At 45.0% G+C, this 19,791-nt stretch overlaps 1 long non-coding RNA gene across 1 annotated transcript; it reads right to left on the minus strand.

The window, feature by feature from the left end:
• Positions 1-1,986: 1,986 nt before the first annotated feature.
• LOC140582391 (uncharacterized) lies at positions 1,987-4,610 on the minus strand. Its single transcript, XR_011985339.1, has 2 exons — positions 4,416-4,610; positions 1,987-3,965 (listed from the first exon to the last, which is right to left on the minus strand). It is a non-coding gene; the product is annotated as an uncharacterized lncRNA (long non-coding RNA).
• Between the last annotated feature and the right edge of the window lie 15,181 nt (positions 4,611-19,791).

Raw genomic sequence — 19,791 nt, forward strand, 5'->3', positions numbered from 1 at the left:
GGTTTCCCTTACTGATAGCATTGTGAGCCATGCCAGCCATGGACACCGAAGGGGGGGTTGCACCTTTTTGCTGGGTTGGGAGTGGAATTTCCCTAATGTTTAGGGTTTTTGCCCTCCTTCCTAGGCTGGATAGACAGGCTTATGTGTGGGACTCATAGGAGGCCTAGGCCTAACGAGGATTGGAAGCTGAACATCCTTGAAGTAGACCAATAGTGGCGTATTATGTTTGTTGTATGGTCGAAACCTGGTTTGCAGATGTTTGGTAACCAATCAGGACTTAGAAGTCCATATAGGGGAATTCGTCTTATAGTATATTAACCTGCTGATTTCTGGGTGCGGGGTGCATTGCGCATTGTACCCGAGTGTGGCTGGAACACTATGCTGGATTGCTGAATAAAGAAGAAAACTTTGCTCATTATGTTAAGATGGAAGCGGAATTGGGAGTTACGTCAGTCTGCAGCAGCGCTGGATCGTTTTACGGCACACTGCTTGCCTGGTCGCAGCCTCCAAAGAGCAAGAGTTCCAGAAGTTCACCTGCGCTCCAGAGACATTTCATAGTTATTATCTTATGTGCCCCTCTCGTTTGGTAGTTCATTTTCTGTCCGTGATTACGGGTGTGCGTGTATGATGTTCAGTAAGTAATGTTTTCTATACTTTTAATGTAGTTGATTTCTTTCTGTATGCGCAGTATCGGTGTAGTGTTACTAGATTGCGTATATGGCAGCTTGTTGGATTTACATGCCCTGTTATCGTTGATGTAGCAATTTGTCGTGGGTCAGCATTTGTATGTGGTAATTATAATTTCTTATTGCTATTAATCAAGTTAAAGGAGCACCTCCAACTTATTATATAGTTTACTGGTAATCCTTCAGTGCCATCTTGTGGACATATTTGAAACTACCATAATTCGCTTACCTTTTCCAGAATGTTCAGTCGTTATTCCCTTTATTGGTTTATTTCAGAACCACGCCCACATATTGGATTGGATGGTGCCTATTGTTAGTTGCTGGGCTGTAACCACAGAATTGCGAGTAAAAACCTTAAACCCACCTTGGCTGTGATCCCAGTGCTCTGACCGGCACTCTTCTGAGAACACTACCTCATCCGGAACCACGATTTCATTAGTCCACCTAATCCTCCCCCACACATTACATGCGAGGTCTGGAGTTTGATTCAAGTGTGACAGAGTGAGAGTGATTATAGAGGATTATAGAGTCATAGTTCTTTGGGTTAATTCTGACTACCACAAAAGTTTACAAGCCCTATTTTGGCAAGAGCTAATCCTAATCATTTTCATCCTTGCCGTTTAAATCACTCATGAATAGATGTGTTTGTGAGAATTTGGTTTGTTTTAAGCATTTTAAATTTAAATAAATACTGCAATACTCATTGCAGAAATACATCTTTTCCAATATTGTGCAGCCTAATAATGAAGTACTTACTACTACGAGATATCTAACAACATACGATGCAACATTCAACAGGGGGTAGTGAAGTGATATGTGGCAGATCAAAGTGCCAATTCGATGTGGGGCAGTGATTAGCATGTGGAGAATGCTGCAGCAGTATTACAAAATCAGCAACTCTTTTAAAAATAATAGTGATATAAATATATTATTTATTAATAAGTATATAGAATCAGTACACAAAGTATAAGTATATAAAGTTTAAGTATATAAAGTATATAAGTATAAAAATCTTAAGTATAAAAAAAGATATAAGTATAAAAATGTTATGTTTAAAAATGTTACAAGTATAAAAATGTTATAAGTAAAAAAAGTTTAAGTAAAAAAAGTTTAAGGGCTCAGAGGCCTGCTGCTCCTACTCATCAGAGTGGATCTGTTGCTTGAACTTCTTCTTCAGAGCTAGGGCTGGGCGATATGACTGAAAACTGTATCACGATATGAGTGTTTCATATCGGTCGATATCGATAATTATTGACATTTTTTATGACCCATTTAAAATAAAGACCAGGAGAAAAATATATTACATTTAAACATTTTTATTTTAAACATGTCAACAACCATGGAAAATAAAGTGTTTTTAAAATATGTGCAGTGTTTTGTAAACATAAATAAAACTGACGTAGACTGAGATACAGTACATCTGTAATATAAAAAAACAAACCTGATACAGTACAGTAACATTGTTTGAAATATAAAACCTGCAGAAATATGAAAAAGTAACTCTTCAAGTTATTCTTACTCTAATCATACTTGAAGTTGAACTATTCAAGTATATTTTCAGTCCAGGTTTTGTGCTAGGAAAAGACACACATGCAAACACTAACGAGGAAGACGCGATACGTAGGGAGCCGGAACCCGGAAGTGCGCCGTAAACACAGAGAGGAAAGAGAGAAGGGGAAACAAAAGACACGGCAGACTCGAAACGAAACACGGGATACGCGAAAAACCGGACAACATGACACATACAAACCGAAAGGATACAGACCTATAACTTAATATTCAGGAGACGGGGGGCGAGCGGCGTTAGGGAAGGGTCACAGTGATTCACAAAAAACCGGCAAAACTTCCATAAAGCAGTTGTTTTGCTGTGCTACGACCATTTATGACAGCTGCGTTTCCGGTGTTCCGGGCAATTCAGTTTCCCTATGTTTCCCCTGTCGCGCGCTGATTTGTACACGGTTTCGCTGTTGTTTTCATGTCTTTTTACGAAGCTCTTGAGGTAAACAAGCCACATATTTTAAAACATCACATGTTTTTTGTTTTTACTGATAATAAATGAAAGTATTTAATTCGCTGGATAGAGATATTTCTTGATGAAAACGGTATAGTATTTCTTATAAGACTATATTATGCGTGACGAACTACTGTATTCGCATGTAATACTGTACCTGAGTGATTTTCAGACATCCCACATACATATTTGCCTAAATATTAGGAGAAACATTATTTCCTGACATCCAGGATATTTGGTTCCCCCCTGTTAAAACAGGTATACAGCAACTCTGGGCCTCGGTACTAATAACAATACAGTATTCACATGTAATAATGTACTTGAGTGATTTTCAGACATTTCACATACCTCTTTGATTTAATATTAGGGGAAACATTATTTCCCGATAGACAGGGGAAACATAGGGAAACCGAATTGCCCGGAACACCTGTTCGGATCCAAACTAGCTTCGCAACCTCTGTTTTCTTCCGACGAAGAATAAAAAATATCGAACGTTTTATCGAACACATTTTTTATTGATATCGATCACGTGTCTATCGCGATACATATCGTAATCGTTTTATCGCCCAGCCCTATTCAGAGCCTCTGCTAAGATGGCAGCAAAGTCCTCTGAGGGCATGGGCGTCCCCTGCGTCAGTCCCCTCCTCGTCACTGGCGTCCCACCTGGCGACCTCATCACTGGGCGCAGTTTAATGTGCGGCAGCTCCGCCAGAACATCCACCATGTTGGGGCCATTGGTGGGTCCTGCGCCACTTCCCTGACGATGACTCGTCTTCTGCTTCGGGCCCTGGATATTAGCAGGCGGAGGAGGAGGAGGCGGTGGAGGAGGAGGAGGGGGTGGGAAACAGCTTGGAGCTGAAGTGGGGACTATAAGAGTCCCAGTGGTCTCCGAACTGCTCCGGGGCATATTTGGGTCAGTCAGGGCACCAGCAAGCTGGGAGATCTCAGACCGTAAACGGTCCACCTCGTCTTCGAGGGCTGCAATCTTCTCCCAAACTGCCACCCACTGATCCCCGTGATCCCCGTGTCCACTGGGGAGGTGGATGCCACTCCCGACCTTTGCAGAGGCGTTGCCATTTATAGCAACCCCCGTTGCAACACTTCAGGATGTCTTCACAAAGCGCTGGGAAAGAAAAAAATCTCCAGTTGCAAAAAACTTGTTGCATTGCGCAGTTCAACGCAGAGGGGGCGACTCTGTGAAACAAGCGATCTTCCTTGGTCGAAAAAATACTGAATTCGGAACGGAATCAAATCCAAAAAAAAACAGTCTGCACACAAAGTACAGAGAGTTAGATGTCTTATTTAAACATCACACAAAATTATATTTTTTTCCATCATCCATTAACATACAGCGCAATCTCAGATCCACATTAGGCCATACTATACAGATTTCCTGAATAACATTAATATACACATATACATGTATATATTTATATATGCACATTATAAACATTTAAACCTGCAATGGTACTAACAGGGTGGCTAAACTGAATAACACCATATCACAGTCAACGTATTCCGATCAATTAGCAAGTAGCCTTATAGGTAGCTTTAGCATTTTACATACAACTACAAAAAATGATACATTAGCAAAGAAAATAATCAACCACACAATCAACAAAGGTTCACATTCATATCCTGACTGTTTTTCCTTCACACTAATGATCCCTATATCTATATTTTCCTTAACATTTAACCAAACAGGTAAATTGACCTACCAGGATATCCAAAAGAGAGCAATTGCACCAAAATCTTTCTATCCACTAATTGCTGCAATTGTATGCTTCGGCCAAAAAAAATAAACAGTGCTCTAAACGTTGATATCTACACAAATATATATATATATATGTAGATATATACGTTTATTTCTCTAAGTTGCCGTTCACTCTTCTTTCCGCTCTCTTTACCCGCCTTCCTCCGTCTAGAAAAGCCCGCCGGAAAAAAAACTCCCACCCTACCTTTCGGCACTCAGGAACGTCTTAAAGAGACAGCTGCCCACTTTGGTATACACACACTTATTGTAAGGTTCATGTCTCCCTCTTTACAAATTACGCTCTATAATAGCTTCAAATCATTATGGTACTTTAGCTTTATAGACCTGGCTTCATATGGTTTTGTTATTATTATTTTTGGTATTAGTATTATTATTTTAAGAATGAAGCTAAATAATATAGCCGCCCACTAATATGTCACATATGGGTTAAAATGCAGAGGACACATTTCGTCGTTGTGTGATGTGCCAAGAATGGCACTTGATCACAAAGTACAAATACTTTTTTACTTGCCAACATTCATAAGCAACGTTATTTTTCAGTACAGTGGCGGTTTTTATAAATCTTGGTGATTAATATTCGCGGAGAGCGTGGGGTTTCCATTTATCTATAACATTTATATTGTTAAAGGAAACACAGCTTAGCAAGCTGTTTAATTTTAATGACTGATTGTTTTCAGTATTAACTAGTATTTGTTTAACATTGGTTTAAAGTTGACTGCTGCTACTTTAGCAACAGCTCGGCATGCGCTCTCTGAGCTGATCCTAATCACTTTCATCCTTGATATTTCAGTCAGTCATGAATGGAGGTGTTTGTGAGAAACTTATTTATTTATTTTTTTAAAAAGATCCTTTATAAACACTCCAATACTTACTGCAGAAAATGATTTTACGCAATGTCCTGCAGTCCAGTTATGAAATACTAATCTAACAACATACAATGTGCTGCCCACAGAAACGCTGTCTGTGCGCAGCCTGCTGGCAAAAAGCGGAACTACAGTTACAGCAAATAAGGCAGAACGGAAACATCGGCGTCACTCCTTGGACTGATGATAGCTTATAAACAGTTCTCAGTGAACCAAATAGAATGAACCAAATTTCACTGGTCCCATGCAAACTGACACCCATCTGGAACAACCCTGACATCCTGTTAAATAAAAAAAGTGATAAACTTCCTGGCTTGGCATAATAAAGGAATCAAGCGCCTCGAACATATAATCCAAGACAATTGCATGATATCATTTGACAAAATTACAGAAACTTATAACATTGAGAAAAACAAATACTTAGAATATCTTCAACTTAAATCAATAATACATAATAGATGGTGCCGTAAGCAATTAGATCTGGAGCTTTCACCAAAAATAGCAAACTTTTTAATAACTCCAACTAAAAAACTACTGTCTAGGATTTACGTGCATCTAGCAGAATCTGATACAACGCTCTCACTCCCTACCCACAAATGGGAAAGGGATTTGCTCATCAATCCAGACACTAACTTCTGGAGGCAAATTTGCTTGAATACCTTTCGAATGAATCAGAACTCCAACCTGCAGCTATTACAGTACAAAATTTTACACAGAACACACTACACAGGGCAGAGGATGTTCCAGATGGGTATCAGAGATACTGACATATGCCTAACTTGTAAGAAGGATGCACCAGATAATTACCTGCATGCTTTCTGGTATTGCACACCGGTCAACGAATTCTGGCAAAGGATTTGTGAAGACTCATCTACACACCTAGGGCACCCCATCCCACCCTCCCCCTCACTCTGCCTGCTTGGGGACCTCACCCCGCCTGGCTGGACCGGCTCCCCGTTTGCCGGGGGGTCTGGGGTTGTCCCGTCCTTGGCTGCTAGCTGGGGTCTCATCGGGCGTGGTGGGGTGGGTCTCTCCCGGTCTGCGCCTGGGGGGGGGGGGGGGGGGGGGCGGTTCCCTACTGCCGGGCTGCTTGTGGCGCCCCTGAACACCTCGGTTGGCCGTCCCTGCCGGCTGTGCGGGGTCGGGGATGGGGACTAATTGGGGCCAGTCGGGGATTCCAGTCGGGGGGGGGCCCACTCCTGGCACACCCTTATTGCTCCCCTGGGCCCAACATCACATTTCACACAACACTAGGGCCTTGAGGGGCGGTGGGGAGGTGCGCCGAGAATTTTTACTTGCATGTTAGACACCACATGACACTAGGGCTGAGGAGGTGGGTTGAGGCAGGTGGGGCTCTGCCGTCTGCCAGCGGTGGAGCCCTCATACCCGAACTGCACCCACTAATTTTAATGCATTGTAGACATAAACACACAACTCTCTCACACATGTACATGCACACTTCACACCAACATGGGTCGGGGAGGGGATGGGGGCTGAGGAGCCCCCCCTAACTCTCTGTCTCTGGCCCTGTGCGGGGGGGGTGGCCCGCCGGGTGGAAGACCCATCATGGGGGGGTTCGGGCGGCCCTGGCGGGTGTGGGCGGCCTCCTCTCTTGGGCTGCGGGCCGGGTGGTGCTTGGCTCTGCTGCGCCGTGGTGGGGCCCTGGCGGGCGGTCCGGGGAATCTTGGGACGCTCTGGGCCCTGCTAGGCAGATTGCGGGGTTCGGTTTGGGCTGGGCGGGGGGTCTGCCGGTCGCCGCGGGTCCGCTCCCGGGTGGGGGGGGGGGTTCTTTGTATGGGCCCCCCTTGGATCGTCCTGCAGTGTTGGGGGGGAGGCGTGCCGGGTCGCTGCGGTGGGCGGCGGCCCGTCCTGCCGGGGGACGGGCTGGGGCCCCTCCGGTGTGTAGGGGGCCGTCCGCCGGGGGGGGGGTTGGTCCTGGTTGGTGGGGCCCTTTGGCCCTGGACCCGCGTGCCTCGGTGGGGGGGTTGCGAGTGGGGCTGGGGGGCTCGCCGCCCGTCCTCCCTCTGCGGGCCTCCCTGTGCGGGGGTTGGCGCCCCCTTAGTCCCTCGCGGGCTCCCTCTCGGGTTGGGCGGGTGGTTGTCTCTGGGATGCGTGGCTGTGGGCCCTTGTGCCGGGGGGGCGGTAGGGTGGCCTCGGTTGCCTGGTTCTCCTGCCTTCGCCTTGGGCCTGGGGGGGGGGGGGGGGGGGGTGCTGTCACCTCCCCTGACGGCATCATATGCCAGCACATCCAATGACAAATCAGGTCACACCTGCACTTGCACATACATACAAGAATGGTTGAGCGATCAATATCATTATTATTATGACTTTTTAGGGTATGTTATAGATTTAGGAATTGAAATATACATATATAAGGGTACGGTCACGTGTGTGTATGCTACATATACACTCACCTAAAGGATTATTAGGAACACCTGTTCAATTTCTCATTAATGCAATTATCTAATCAACCAATCACATGTCAGTTGCTTCAATGCATTTAGGGGTGTGGTCCTGGTCAAGACAATCTCCTGAACTCCAATCTGAATGTCAGAATGGGAAAGAAAGGTGATTTAAGCAATTTTGAGCGTGGCATGGTTGTTGGTGCCAGACGGGCCGGTCTGAGTATTTCACAATCTGCTCAGTTACTGGGATTTTCACGCACAACCATTTCTAGGGTTTACTGGAAAAATTGTTGCCTGGTGTGATGAGTCTCGATTTCTGTTGAGACATTCAATTGGTAGAGTCAGAATTTGGCACAAACAGAATGAGAACATGGATCCATCATGCCTTGTTACCACTGTGCAGGCTGGTGGTGGTGGTGTAATGGTGTGGGGGATGTTTTCTTGGCACACTTTAGGCCCCTTAGTGCCAATTGGGCATCGTTTAAATGCCACGGCCTACCTGAGCATTGTTTCTGACCATGTCCATCCCTTTATGACCACCATGTACCCATCCTCTGATGGCTACTTCCAGCAGGACAATGCATCATGTCACAAAGCTCGAATCATTTCAAATTGGTTTCTTGAACATGACAATGAGTTCACTGTACTAATATGGCCCCCACAGTCACCAGATCTCAACCCAATAGAGCATCTTTGGGATGTGGTGGAATGGGAGCTTCATGCCCTGGATGTGCATCCCACAAATCTCCATCAACTGCAAGATGCTGTCCTATCAATATGGGCCAACATTTCTAAAGAATGCTTTCAGCACCTTGTTGAATCAATGGCACATAGAATTAAGGCAGTTCTGAAGGTGAAAGGGGGTCAAACACCGTATTAGTATGGTGTTCCTAATAATCCTTTAGGTGAGTGTATGTTGTCTTTCTCTTTTTAGCAGACATGGAAGCAGATTATCTGTTTTGTTTTTTTTCTTTTCTCCCTTTCTTTCCCCTCTCTCTCCCTCCCTCTCTTCCCCCCTTCTTCTCCTTTGTTCCCCCCCCCTTCTTTCGAGGAAGTAAATAAAAATAAAAAATAAATAAATAATAAAATAAATAAATAAATACAAATAAAGTAGTCCTCCGCAGAGGGGGGGTGGAGGAGGGAATATTTATTAAAAAAAAATAAAAAATAAAATAGAAAGAAATTACCATGCGAATGCGATCTGAATACGCGCTAATGCGGCTATTTAGAATGTGAATAGTGATCTTCGAGTGACAGTGGTACTACACACCCCCGATGCAGGTAAAACAAAGTAAGGTGACATGGTTTACTTTTTTGCCGATTTAACCTAATTTTTAAAAGTTTAATACTTCCGACAATGGACGTTTTGAAAAGAATGCAGATTACGGATTTAGTCAGCGTTTTTTTCATGTTTCTATAATAAGATTTCAGCGAGTCATGAGCTGAAATACACAAGAAAGATCGCGGCATTGCCGACGATGCCGTCGACTCCAGAGGGTTAAAGGTCTTAACTTTTTAATAGCATGCATATAAGGTGACATTTTAATTGTTTTATTGACCATATAGTTTTAATTAGGTTTAAATGGTGTATAATTGTATTTGCTGGTCTTATTGCCCTTTTCCTATTTTATGGGTAATAGTTCCCCAGCAGGCATTTTCTGTTGTAAAGATGTTGTTACAACGTTGTCTCTCAACATTGAATAACCGTTATCAGAGTGTTGGTTTACATAATATTTCCATATTGATTCAATGTTGAGATTCAACTTTGTTTATACAACAAATGTAAAGAGAATTAGTTAATGTAAACAGTGCAACAGTTAAGGCAGTAAATGATGTAAATAGTGCAGTACCACTAACACTGCCAAAAAAATGTAAATGTTCATGTTGGTTGTAGAAGAAGAATTAAGATTTAACATATGCTGTATCAAAGACACTTGGGTTTTTTCCTAACTGGAATTCATTTTGTGTTTGCCATCACCTCCTGCTCTGCACAGCAAATGTGCCAGTGTTAAATTAACACTGCATGGTGTCTATATGGGTCCACACCATTCAGTGTTGTCTTTAACACTTTTCAGTGTGCAGTGACTGTTGTTTGTACAGTGTTAATATTTATGAACTCTTATAGTGTTCAATTTACAACCTAGAGTGTTAAGACAATGTGTCTCCACCTCTTTCCAGATTGCAAGCCCATAAGGGTGGCACACAGGTACAAAATGGGTGGCCCATATCTGCCCTATTTTAATGTCTCTCATTTGAACTCATTTGGGCATTCAGCTGCTGTGTTTTACTAACCCACCATAATAAGAAAGACTCAGACCAACATAGCCTTTTATCTTTTTATGCAAGTTTCATTTCAGTTCAGCTCTTAATAACCAACAAACTGTGCTGAGAACCATCTGTGGTATAAAAGTGTGTGAAATATATGGCACCAAACACCGACTATGAAGCTAATCTGTGTTAGACTGCATAACATAGTTGTTTAGCAGGGCTGAAAGAAGGTGAGAGCTATCTTAATGACTGAAGGAGTGTATTTCGCTAAAACAGATACAATGGGTGGTGGCCTCATTGCTTTTAGACTACAACTTGCGATAGAGGAACAAATCAAATCACTTTGCTCATTTAATATTAAGACTTTCATTAAGCTTAATTTTTAGAAACCCACCACGATTGAGGATGGTATGGCACTGATATTAATCTTTACTAAATTACCATATGTGTTTTTCTGTGTTGGTGTAAGCTGATTTGTCTGAGCAGTGTAGTTCTTATATATCTGCATCCCCAAAGAAATCTCAATTGACAAGGCACATAATGTCCAAATGATCTTCCTGGAGGGCCAGGCTTAGAAAAGAAACAAAATGATTGGTTTTCTGTAGCATTTTTCACCCAGCCAATACCTTCTCTTGTTAAGCCATAGAGGCCAAACCATCCCTCCTGGTCCCTGGCTGGCACGCAGGAGCCATTTCTGGGGTTTTTGTTCTTGCCTTATTCATCACAATCGCGGTGGATTAAAAAAAAAAAAATCTATTAAATCAACAACAGTACTGTGTCATGCTATGCAAATATACATCCAGCACCACTGGTCTACTGCGGAGGAGGTGGTACCAGGAGCTGCACAAAAAAAAGAGTATCACAACTTTCCTGACACCTTTCTACATATGTTAATCATCCAAGGGAAGGACTGGCAATCAAACATATCCCCACGCCATTAAAATATAGACTACTCCGGAGAGATACCCTATACTTCTCCAAGAGTTTTTTTCTCTGACTCAATAGCAAGATGCTATAAGACCACAGCTCTCTATTCTTCAAGATCAATCAGAACCAAGCCAGTAAAACCTTAATATGAAACAAGAAAAAGCTGTAAGATCCTGTTTGGTCAGAGTCTTTCTCTTGATGGTGGGTAAATCTGAGATGGCTCTTCTGATCCTCATGACGTCTTGTGCGCATATTAAAATGGGGCAGATATGGGGCTGTGTAAAAGAGCGTGAACGATTGGCCTCACAAATAACAAATCAATGAATGAACATTAATAACTTTTACTTTAGATGTTGGTCAACTTCATGATTGCCTATGCTTACCTTTTGGATTGCCTGTGCCTAGGATCCACCTCTTCGACAGCTTCCAAGTGTTTGCAAAACCAGAGCAGCGCTCAAGCGGGAGACCGTTGGAGAATGCAGGAAGTGCGCATGCGCGAAGGCGGTTCGGCGCTCAGTCCAAACCGAGAGATTACAGCATTTTTAAAAAATATACCTCCAAAATATTAATAAATGTTTGCAGAGTGCTACCAGAATGATTTTTTCAACTTTAAAAAAAAATATATTATATTGTTATATTTCGACGCAAGATCAGCATAGTGCCAACACTGTTCCTGCTTGCTCACAGCAGGCATTGAAATCTCAACATCATATTTATGTTGAAACAATGTTGTCAACATAAAGACAGGATTTCAACTGTCATTCAACGTTGTGACAATGTCGGATGCCTGCTGGGTATGTATATTGGTTTGTATGTTTAGTGTCTGTCCTGTGCTGCCTTATGCTGTCTTACAAAGTCTTAATTACTTCTGTGTAAGAAGTGAAATTTTCTTTGTGTTATCCATATGTTGACTATGTGCATCTTTTTATGTCTGCACATTGAGCCTGGAGATACGCAATTTTGTTCAGCTATGCTTCCGTTGTTGTACTGTTGTATGGAGTGAATGACAATAAAGTTCACTTACTTATATAAATGATTTGATTCAATAGTCAGTTCTTGATGCCAGCATTTGGATTGAGTGGGCTGCTAGCCTTGGTGCACATGAACCTTTCCAGCGTTGCCATTCTCTATAGTAAATGCTGTTCTGCATATCAGGCAATCTGTGCACTGACTGGTGTGTTTTTATAGGTGAAGTACCCCTACGGAAATGCAGGCGGCCCAATCCGAGACCAGCGCGTAAGTCTCCCAAGCATTCGTTTCCTGTCTCCAATGAGACAGTGAGACGGCAGTATTTTTCTCAATGTGCAGTACTGACTGCCAAGTGTGCTGTCTGTCTGTCACTAACAGCCATCAATTGATTTGATTCTTGTATTTTTACACTTTATTTTGCATAATTGTACCGTCATTCTTTTATCAGAATGAAGGAGGAAACCTAAAGGACGGAAGGGGGCCATATACCAAGAACTTACAAAAGCTGCTATTCTCCAGTAACCCCTTCGATTCAACCCATGTGGGATCGCTACCATCCTGCATCGAGTCCCAACAACGTCGCACCCTGAGCCCTACTCACCAGCCTTATCATCAACTTCCTTCTTAGTTCCCTCACCAGTCCCATCCTCTTTTGTTTTACCTCCTTCTCCATCTCTTTTTATGGACTCCCCTCCTTCATCCCCATGCGTAGCCTCACCAGTTAGCCCAGCTCCAGAACCATCTTCAGCTCCAGCCGTAGTTCATCCCACCCCTCTGCCTCACGTTCTGGTGCAGGCCCCCTCATCTCAGCTGGTCATGGGTCCAACACCACCGTTTTTGTCCCCTTCTCTTGTTATTGAAAAAATGGAAAAATTCAATCATTACTATATAAGCAACTACAATAAGATGACCTATGATGCCAAGTGCTCTGCTCATTACTGGTGCCAGCAGTTCTGGAACGACTTCATGAGCTCAGCTCACATCTGCAAGCAACAGAGGAATGGAAACTCTGAGGCTCACTATTCGTACGGGGATAATGAGGGTGCCCCTGCGACCGAGACTTGATGAAGATGAGGTCAAATTTCCTAGTGATGTGCTGGACCAGCTGAGTGACATCCCTGGGGTTCTGGAGATGGCTGTGGAGATGGGCTATCTGTCAGATGTAAATAGCGACACTTCACATAACGTAAGATAACATAGGATAAGATAAGACAGGTAAAGGTATGTTTAAGAAACAATTGCATGGGAACTTCCGGTTGACGTTCGACATGTGAGGCTGTGAGGTCCTGGAGCTCAGTGAGCAATTTCATTTTCATTATATTTACATACTTGCAGAAGCCATATTGATAGATAAATATTTATCCGAAAAGTTTAACATCACTAATTGAAGGACTAAGGCAGCAAGAAAACGCGTTTAAAAGTTTTGTTTTCCTCCTCGTTTAAAAATGGCTAGTCGCTCACAGAAACCTGCTACAGCTAGCAAGAAGGCTACCACTGAGGGTGATGCACAGCAACTTTCTTCGGATTCGGTTGAGAAAATTATGACAGCGATTGAACTATTGGGCACGAAAATAGATACACAAACTGCTGTCCTCTGGCAAGAAATAACTTCTATCCGCCCAGAGTTGCATTCTACGGCTAGCTCCTTACAGACTGCTAATGCACAGCATTCCGAGCGTTTGGACGACCTCGAGCAGTCTACCACGGTGTGGAGCTCTACAGTCTTTACTTTGGAAACTGCCGTGAAAAAACTGCAGTCAGATGTGTGTAACCTGACAACTAAATGCATTGTTGGAATAGAGGAGGGCCAAGAGGGGACCAACCCGCGGCAATTCTGCGCAACTGCTTTGAAGGAGATACTGAACCTGGAGGAAACTCCATGTCTGGACCGGGGCCACAGTTCATTATCACCGAGGCCGTGGGAAGAGAAGAGGCCAAGACCATTCATAATCCGTGTACATTATGGTGACGTGAAGGATCGCATCCTTCGCCTCTCCAGCCAGAAGAAGCAGCTGTTTTACAAGGAGAAGCGTGTGCACATCTTTCCGGACTTCACTCTGGCGATAGCAAAGAAGCGAGCTGCCTTTAAAGAGCAAAGCAGCTCCTTAGAACTGTTAAGGATGTGAAATTTGGTCTCTGTTATCCAGCTACATTCCGTTTCACATTTGATGGCGAGGAAAAAATCTTTACCGATCCCCATCAGGCCATCTCGTATATAAAGACTACCATTCTCCTCCATCATGATCAGGTACAGACATAACTTTCAAAAACGGTCAGTGTTTTTTAAGTGACCAAACTGTACAGGTTTATTTCACCGTCAGTGTCAAAGTTGAATTAACCAGGTCTATAGCCTACTAAATGCAGATAGTGCTATGTTGCTCAATTTATGAGAAAGACATTTATTTTCCCTTTTTTCTCTCGGTTCTTATTAGTCTATGGAAAGGTTTGGTGTAGGCACTTTTTTCAACATGCCGGGAATTCTGGTTCTCTTCCTCATATAAATGGGCTATAACATATGAATAGTTGATTTTCTTGAGCTGCTTTTGTTTACTATAATTTTAAACCATTAAACCATAGTATTTCACATTAGGCTACTGAATTGAAAACCAATGGGCTGCTCTTTGATAGTACACTATGTTTAGTGGCCTAATATTAGTTTAGGCCTACTTCATTTGAGACATTACAAAATACATGGTATTTTGCACTATACTGTGGTACCTCGGTTCTCGAACTTAATCCGTTCCGGACTCCAGATCGAATCCTAAAAAGTTTGAGTTCTGATCTAATTTTTCCCATAAGAAATAATGGAAAACCAATTAATTGGTTCCCGGCCCCCCAAAATTACACCTAAATATGTGTGTGTGTGTGTTTTTAAGCATTTCAACACAAAATGAACAGGATAAAACAAGAAGAGCATTTTTTTTCTTAATGACTTCCAAAACGATAAAGATATTATCCCAACATTACCCCTGCCCCGATCGTCCGCTCCTTCCGTGTGCCACGCCCCCTCGTTAAGCTCGTGTGGGATCCCCATGTGATCAGCTGTTTCTGGTTGTTGTCATTAGTCCTCTGTATTAAGTCCGCTTGTAAATTTTGTTTCCCCAGTCCGGTCATTGGGTGCGTTCGACTTGCTTACAGCGCTGGCTTAAAGCAACGCATTCTGATCCTGACGCAATGCATTACGATTAGATGCATTGCGACCTCTCACCCGGCTGCACAAACTGGAACCGCCTCCGTGACGACACACCTTTGCCCTTATTGGCTGAAGAGTTTAGTTACATGCATGACGTTTGTATCCTAGGCAGTTCTTTTTTTTTTTTTTTTTTTTTATTGCCCACCACCACCCCTCCTCTTCGGAGGACAACTTTATTTTACATTACATTCAAGAGCAAAGAGTGTGGCTGCTCCGAACTCACCGGTACCATGGAAAAAGGAAGAGAAAAAAGAAAAAAAGAAAAACAGGGGGGGATACAGAAACAACAAGCGTAACAATAACAACAGACATCAATCACTATGGGGAGAGGGGGAGAAAAAAAAAAAAGGTATACAGAAATAATAACACTAAAAATGTAGGTAGGGGTGGAAAAAAATTAAGTGTAGGGGAATACAGAATACAAACAAGCATAAGAAACATAACACTCATCAAACAACAAAAATTATAACAACATCAGTGGTAATAATAATAATTAATAATGTGACAAATCGGCATTATATACACTCACCTAAAGGATTATTAGGAACACCATACTAATACGGTGTTTGACCCCCTTTCGCCTTCAGAACTGCCTTAATTCTACGTGGCATTGATTCAACAAGGTGCTGAAAGCATTCTTTAGAAATGTTGGCCCATATTGATAGGATAGCATCTTGCAGTTGATGGAGATTTGTGAGATGCACATCCAGGGCACGAAGCTCCCGTTCCACCACATCCCAAAGATGCTCTATTGGGTTGAGATCTGGTGACTGTGGGGGCCATTTTAGTACAGTGAACTCATTGTCATGTTCAAGAAACCAATTTGAAATGATTCGAGCTTTGTGACATGGTGCATTATCCTGCTGGAAGTAGCCATCAGAGGATGGGTACATGGTGGTCATAAAGGGATGGACATGGTCAGAAACAATGCTCAGGTAGGCCGTGGCATTTAAACGATGCCCAATTGGCACTAAGGGGCCTAAAGTGTGCCAAGAAAACATCCCCCACACCATTACACCACCACCACCAGCCTGCACAGTGGTAACAAGGCATGATGGATCCATGTTCTCATTCTGTTTACGCCAAATTCTGACTCTACCATTTGAATGTCTCAACAGAAATCGAGATTCATCAAACCAGGCAACATTTTTCCAGTCTTCAACTGTCCAATTTTGGTGAGCTCGTGCAAATTGTAGCCTCTTTTTCCTATTTGTAGTGGAGATGAGTGGTACCCGGTGGGGTCTTCTGCTGTTGTAGCCCATCCGCCTCAAGGTTGTGCGTGTTGTGGCTTCACAAATGCTTTGCTGCATACCTCGGTTGTAACGAGTGGTTATTTCAGTCAAAGTTGCTCTTCTATCAGCTTGAATCAGTCGGCCCATTCTCCTCTGACCTCTAGCATCAACGAGGCATTTTCGCCCACAGGGCTGCCGCATACTGGATGTTTTTCCCTTTGCACACCATTCTTTGTAAACCCTAGAAATGGTTGTGCGTGAAAATCCCAGTAACTGAGCAGATTGTGAAATACTCAGACCGGCCCGTCTGGCACCAACAACCATGCCACGCTCAAAATTGCTTAAATCACCTTTCTTTCCCATTCTGACATTCAGATTGGAGTTCAGGAGATTGTCTTGACCAGGACCACACCCCTAAATGCATTGAAGCAACTGACATGTGATTGGTTGATTATATAATTGCATTAATGAGAAATTGAACAGGTGTTCCTAATAATCCTTTAGGTGAGTGTACAGTCATTGACAAAAGTCTTGTCACATAAGGACATAGTAACTTAAAAAGGCATATAACTTTATTTCTAATCAATCAATTGTTACAATGAATGGATCAATTTAATGCCAAGGGCTTTCACATTAATAACTGGGTACAAAATGAAACAGTCAAAAAGTGTCCTGATGTTCACAGCTTGTTAAAGTCCATAACACCTGTTTTTGCAAGGACAAAAGTCTTGTCATGTCTTTTAATTATTCAACCAATCACAAATTAGAGGTTCACCTGTGACAAATATTGTAATTAACATAATCCCAGGTGTGTATAAAAAGAACCCCAGCACACCAGACCTTCACTTGAAGTGCAACCTAACTTCTGACAACATGCCAAAGATTCAACCACAGACCAAGTCTGCTGCTGAGGTGGCAGACATCGTTAATGTATTCAAACGTCAAGTGGAGAGGATTAAAAAAAGATATGAAGAAACTGGTGATGTTCATGACAAGCCCAGGTCAGGCAGACCCCGTAAGACAACTCTTTGAGAGGACCGTTTGTTGCTTCGAAAGTCCAGGGCCAACCCTTTTTCAACTGCAGCAGAGCTACATCAGAACTGGTCACCAGAAATCGCTGTGTCTACAAGAACAGTTTCTCGAATTCTCGCACGCAGTGGTCTCCATGGCCAAATTAGTGCTCAGAAACCAGCATTAACAAGAACACAACAAAAAAAGCATGTTGAATTTGCCAAGGCCCACAGCTTGCAGCAAGGATGGACAGAGGCAAAGTGGCAGAAGGTTGATTTTTCTGACGAATCATCCATTGAACTACATACCAAATGCCGCAAATACTGCAGAAGACCTGTTGGAACCCGCATGAACTCAAAATTCACCCAGAAAACAGTCAAGTTTGGTGGAGGAAAAATCATGGTTTGGGGTTACATCCATGGGGGTGTTCGAGAGATCTGCAGAGTGGATGGCAACATCAACAGCCTGAAGTATCAAGATATTCTTGCTGCCCATTACATTCCAAACCACAAGAGAGGGCAAATTCTGCAGAAGGATGGCGCTCCTTCTCATACTTCAGCCTCCACATTGAAGTTCCTGAAACTGAAGAGGATCAAGGTGCTCCAGGATTGGCCTGCCCAGTCACCAGACATGAACATTATTGAGCATGTCTGGGGTAAGATGAAGGAGGAGGCTTGGAAGACGAAACCAAAGAATCTAGACGAACCCTGGGAGTCCTGCAAAACTGCTTTCTTTGCCATTCCTGATGACTTCATCAACAAGTTATTTCAGTCATTGCCAAGACGTATGGATGTGGTCCTCCAAGCTCATGGGAGTCATACACATTATTAATTTTTTTTCCAAGGCACCATGACTTTATGTTCTGATGTTATTGTAGCATGTTTGGGAGCCCCCCAGCCCCACCCGCAACCCCCCCACCGAGGCAGGCGGGTCCAGGGCCGAAGGGCCCCACCAACCAGGACCACCCCACCCCCCCCCCGGCGGACGGCCGCCCACACACCGGAGGGGCCCCAGCCCATCCCCCGGCAGGACGGGCCGCCGCCCACCGCAGCGACCCGGCACGCCTCCCCCCCCAACACTGCAGGACGATCCAAGGGGGGCCCATACAAAGAGACCCCCCCCCACCCGGGAGCGGACCCGCGGCGACCGGGGAGCGGCAGACCCCCCGCCCAGCCCAAACCGAACCCCCCAATCCGCCTAACAGGGCCCAAGAGAGGAGGCCGCCCCCACACCCGCCAGGGCCGCCCGAACCCCCCCATGATGGGTCAGGGCCAGAGACAGAGACAGAGAGTTATGGGGGGGCTCCTCAGCCCCCATCCCCTCCCTGACCCATGTTGGTCTGAAGTGTGCATGTACATGTGTGAGAGAGTTGTGTGTTTATGTCTACAATGCATTAAAATTAGTGGGTGCAGTTCGGGTATGAGGGCCCCACCACTGGCAGACGGCAGAGCCCCACCTGCCTCAACCCACCTCCTCAGCCCTAGTGTCATGTGGTGTCTAACATGCAAGTAAAAATTGAGGGGCAGTGTCTCGGCGCACCTCCCCACCGCCCCTCAAGGCCCTAGTGTTGTGTGAAATGTGATGTTGGGCCCAGGGGAGCAATAAGGGTGTGCCAGGAGTGGGCCCCCCCCCGGCACCGGGGCCAGATCCCCGACTGGCCCCAATTAGTCCCCATCCCCGACCCCGCACAGCCGGCAGGGATGGCCAACCGAGGTGTTCAGGGGCGCCACAAGCAGCCCGGCAGCAGGGAACCGCCCCCCCCCCCCCCCCCCCCCAGGCGCAGACCGGGAGAGACCCACCCCACCACGCCCGATGAGACCCCAGCTAGAAGCCAAGGACAGGACAACCCCAGACCCCCCGGCAAACGGGGAGCCGGTCCAGCCAGGCAGGGTGACCCCCGCCCCCCGGCCACCCCAGGCCCCCCCCCCAGGCGAGGCAGACGCTCCTCCCACCTCCCCCCCCAAACCACCCCACAGTGTCCGAGGGCCCCGCACCGGAATCGCCAACGGCAGACAACGACCCACCCCCACCAGGCAACGGGCCCGGGCAGACCAGGCCCCCCAGCATGCGGGCGACCACCCGCCCGGGAGCCGGAGCAGCGGCCCCAGCAGATAGAGCCCACGCCCCCAAACCCACACACCCCAGCGCAGCGGCCCAGGCGGAACCCAGAGGCCCCACCCTCCGATCCCCCCCCAGCGCGCCACCCACCCCGGGGGGGCAGAACCTCCCATCCCCCGCTCCGCCCCCAACAGGCCAGGCCAGCGGCCACCCAGAGACACTGACCACGCGCCCTCAGCCAAGAGAAACACCAGAGGACCCCAACAACCCAGCCTCCAACCCGGGACGGTGACGGCAAGGCCCCACCACCCGTGACGACATTACATTAAAAAATTAATTATTGGAGTCCAACTGTCTTCAACTGTCTTCATCGATCAAATGATTTTTCTTACAG

This window comes from Paramormyrops kingsleyae, chromosome 24, assembly GCF_048594095.1.
Source record: "Paramormyrops kingsleyae isolate MSU_618 chromosome 24, PKINGS_0.4, whole genome shotgun sequence".
Lineage (NCBI taxonomy): Eukaryota > Metazoa > Chordata > Actinopteri > Osteoglossiformes > Mormyridae > Paramormyrops > Paramormyrops kingsleyae.